Source organism: Mesocricetus auratus, unplaced genomic scaffold, assembly GCF_017639785.1.
Source record: "Mesocricetus auratus isolate SY011 unplaced genomic scaffold, BCM_Maur_2.0 Super-Scaffold_6730, whole genome shotgun sequence".
In the NCBI taxonomy this organism is placed as follows: domain Eukaryota; kingdom Metazoa; phylum Chordata; class Mammalia; order Rodentia; family Cricetidae; genus Mesocricetus; species Mesocricetus auratus.
Genome location: NW_024429184.1, coordinates 31,687,523 through 31,692,196, shown reverse-complemented (window position 1 = coordinate 31,692,196; position 4,674 = coordinate 31,687,523). Strand labels below are relative to the sequence as shown.

Here is a 4,674-nt window from a genome sequence, read left to right as displayed (position 1 = left end):
CAGAGGGTAGTCTTACATAATGCTACATTTCAAAGGGGTCACTCCCAGGTCTTTAAGGAACTTATTCTTAGGATGTGATAGTACATTTGCATAGATATCTAGAGGGGAAGAAAATTTTAGCTATTGTAAGTCTACTACAGGCAATGCTCTAAGAAGAAAAGAGATAAGAAGGAAGATAAGAGGCCTGTAGTCAATTTGAAAACTGCCTAAGGTTTAGTCAGGCTTCCAATGGCATCAAGAGTGTTTCACGTAGAAAGACTGTTAAGAGCTGGAATACTAGGAATTTTGCTTTCAAACAGCCTCTCCTAGAAGTAGCTGTACAAGCCAGACCAGGAGAAAGGTGAGTACAGCAGACATGATAAAGCAGAAGAAAGAAAACTTCATGGCATCCCAACCCTAGACAAAGAGCTACAGGGAACTAAAGGCATCTTGGGAAAGGACAGGTGGCCAGCCCTGAAACCAGATACAGAAGTACCAGAAGTGGACTCAGCAGATCACATATATGTTATCTGTGCACATATAAACATATATGCATATTGTGTAACAATAATTATCAAAAAAGAGTCTATCAGTTTGAGAGTTAAGGGCATAGGGAAGTTGAAGAGAGTGTATTTGGGAAAGGAAGGAGGTAAGAACAGGAGGGGGAAATGTAATGAAATTCTATTTTAATGTAAAATATATTTTTTAGCCTTTAAAAATTTTTTTATTATCGATTTAAATAAGAAACAAGCTGGTTTCACATGTCAATCCCAGCTCCCTCTCCCTCCTCTCCATGCCTGCTCCCTCCCACCATCCTCCCCCCACCCCCACCCCCAATCCCCACTCTGTTCCCCAGGGAGCCTACGACCTTCCATGGGGGATCTCTAGAGTCTATAATTCATTACCGGGAGGGCCTAGGTCCTCCCCAAGTGTCCTTATAGAGAAAGCATCCCTCATTGTGGGATGGATACCCAATGTCCATTTGTGTGACAGGGATATATACTGATCTACTACCCAAAGCCCCATAGATTGCCTAGGCTTCCTCATTGACACCCACATTCAGAGGGTCTGGATCAGTCCCAGGCTGGCCTCTCAGCCATCAGTCTGGGGTCCAAGATCTCTCCCTTTTTCAGGTCAGCTGTTTTTCTGTGTTTCACCAGCCGAGTCTTGACCCCTTTGCTCATCATTCCTTCCTCTCTGTCACTGGGTTCCAGGAGTTCAGTTCAGTGTTTAGCTGTGGGTGTCTGCCTCTGCTTTAGTCTGTCACAGGATGAAAGGCTGAGCAGATTGGCAGCATGGGGGGGAGGGAAGGGTAGAGGGAGCCAGGAAAAAGAGAAGGGGAGAAGAGGAGTGGAGAGGAGGACATGGGGGGGCAGGAAGGTTGAGTTGGGGGAAGAATAGAGAAGAGGAGGATGAGAGATACCATAATAGATGGAGTCATTCTAGATTTGAGGGATGATATGGCACTAGAGAGATTTCTAGAGATCTACAAGGATGACATCAACTGGCAAACAAGCAATAGTGGAGAGACTACCTTACATGCCCCTACCTGGTAAGGATTTTGACGACTATCTTATATACCATCTTAAGATGTATTTTTTTAGAAACAAAAAGTGCTTTAGGATAAAGGAATGTAACTTACTGACAGGGTATATCTTTTATTCTAACTCAGCAAGTAATTCAATTGCCTTTATATGGTTTCTCTGGCTAAAAATTCTTTATAAATTTTCTTTGGGGGCTGGCATCCCCAAAATCCTTAAGTCCATTGTCTGTGCTGAAGAAAGCAAATGAAATGATAAAAATAAAAAACCAAATCTGGCGTGGGGGGAGGACTACTTAGGTTTTCATAAACCTCAATGTGACCCACTGAAAAAATTTGGTTAGACCTATTATTTTTAAAATGTTTGTAATTAACTGTATAGAGCTAGGTTTTTAAATGATTTCAAAAATATGATACACTGAGTACTCCTATATAATTCTCCTATTTATACATAGTAATATGTAGGAGGAGACATTTTCTGTTAGAGGGAGCATGAGCCTCACGATTGCCTCTTTGGGACCTAGCTGTTTGGCCTTCATAAATGATTCTTGTAAGGTGAAGAAAATGACAATTACCTTGCATGATTTGTAAGTCAGAATAAGATATTGCCAGAAAACTAACATAGAGGCCAGTACATAGAGACTGGTGTTAAATACCAGCTCCCTCCTCATACTACAGACCAGTGTGATAAGGTTTAGATTAGAAAATAAATCACTTTGCTGATAGACAAAAGCTTATTCCTACCAAATGCAAAAATGTGTTCCATAAGACAGAAAGTTTACAGCAAAGGCTCCAGTGTTCAGTTTGGGAATTCCATTCCTTAGTGCACTAGGGATCCGAATTGAGTGTTCCAGACAGTCTCTCATTTCTCAACTAGATATAATAATGGAAAAGGTCTATACTCCCAAGGGTGACTGTAGCATAACTGATAAAAGAATCTATTTCAAGCACAGGAGGTGAAACTCCCATTGCTACTGACTATCTAATGAATAGCTAGTAAACAACATTCTGTGATACTGGGGAAGTCAGTGGGTGAGGAGCCCAAAGACTCTCTTTAAAGATTTGGACAGAGAAACTCTATAAAGGCAATTGAATTACATCTTAAATTGAAAGCAAAAAGTGTTACATCATTGAGAGAAGTCAACATCTCTAGTGAACCTCAGCAAGTTGTCTGTATCAAGAAATGTTTAATATGTTCTCAATATTAAATATTAGACAAGTGCTTTGTTGCAATATACTGAAGACATATGAAACAACAATATGGTCAGGGTAAAGATGGCCTAATATATCATTTCAAGGTAGGATCTTTATCAACATTTAGAAATTAAACTTGGGATACAACTGTGTTGGAGTGATTGCCTAACATGTATGAAGTTTAATATGTTCTCAACTTTAGGGTGTCTACCTTTTCTGTAGTTTCTAACTTTTTCTAATTTGTTAATATTCTAAAGAAGTGTTAGAATCATGCTTTTTATACCCTTCTTTCCAATAAATTCCCTTACTTACAAAAAATAAAAGAAGTAATTTATGTTTTTAATCTCTGTATGACCTTGTAGGGGAGATAGTCAACCCTTTAAACTTTAAATTGGAAACTAGGACATGAAATAAAAAATGTGAGCCATTTTCTCTAATTTCTTTTAGCTGATTTTTGTTTTGACCCTTCATGACATAAGTTCATTCATGTATTTAGTACATTTTGCTAGATATGATTTTATTCTTGCCAGAGAGTCCCTGCTTCTCTTGGGAAATGATAAACTAATAAGTCAAGTGATACAACCTTGTGCAAGGAAAGAACTCTGAGGCTTTGCTGTACAAGCATAAAAATGAGTACTCAACTATTACTTAGAAGAACACAGAGCAGTGAATACAAGGAGGTGATATTTGAGGTGAAAATTGATGATCTGGTGGATATTCTGATGGAGAGAAGCTGGGAAAAGCAGCATAGCAGAGGAAATCAGAATTTGCAAACAATGTTTAGTCACCCTCCAGTTGCTACACAATTTTCTATAGAGGGGAAAGTAATATAATTAAACTAAAACTTTTATAAAAACTAAAACATATTTTTAAAATGAAGTTTAAAATTTGCATGGGGATTCAGAAGGAAGCAAACATGTCTTAAATTAGGTAGACACAGATGATGACAGGAGGGAGGACTATATGCAAGACTGTGCAGAGTATTTACTAGGCCCTTAAAATGTTTCATACTGGTAAAGTCATAAAACATTTTGAAATTTGAATGTATGGACCTTGAAATTGAAACTTGACCAGTAGTCCAAAGCTAAACGCTTGACTATTTTATTCGTTTTAGATTTTTAGATAATGCATCATTAAGTAGATTGACCTAGAATTCATGAAATTCTGCTCGCCTCTGATTCTGGAGTTCTCAAATTAATGGTGTACACCACCAATCCTAGCCCATCTCTCCACCACCAACCTATTTATTTTTAGAAAACTATTCTTCTTGTTTCCTCCAAGACCACAATGGCTGGGAGACTCACTGTCTTCCTCAGTCATGTCTGGACAAAGGAGCTAGTGCTGGTAGTGTACTTTTCAGTCTGCATCCTCGCTATAACTATGTCCACAGTCAGCCCCTATAACAAGTATGCTGCCATGATCAACCAGGACACACCCTACAAATACCCAGTGCCTGTGTGAGATAATGGAAACATACCTGATATGCCCAGCCACCACCAGGACCCAAGCCTGGAATGGCTGAAGAACCTGTGAATACTTCTGCTGATGGAAGAGATGCCCTTACCTGTTGCCTTCTAATAAAATGTGAAAACCAAAAAAAAAACCAAAAAGAAAACTATTTTTAGCATAGCAGTAATAAATTTTAAAGGTAAGAATATAAACAACTAAAGAATGTACTTTTTTGTTTTTTATTTATTTTTTATTTAAAAAATTATTTTAAATTTTTGTTCCAACCCTAGTTCCTTCTTCCTCCCTTTCTTCTGCTCCTGCTTTTCACTCCCATTCATTTCTCAAAGAGGGTAAGGACTTCCTTGGGAGTCTAAAGTCTGTCATACAAATGTGTAAATAATGCTTCCTGGTTTTAGTATGATTCCAGACTTGATGTGGTAAGATGACCCATGTAATGTGGATCATTTTATGAGTTGCAATATTTATTTAGCACCAAAATATTACAAGGTAGT

General features: G+C 38.2%; 1 pseudogene; it reads left to right on the top strand.

Annotated features, from left to right (window-relative positions):
* The first annotated feature begins 4,000 nt into the window (after positions 1–4,000).
* On the top strand, positions 4,001–4,246 carry LOC121138948 (annotated as a pseudogene).
* Positions 4,247–4,674: the final 428 nt, after the last annotated feature.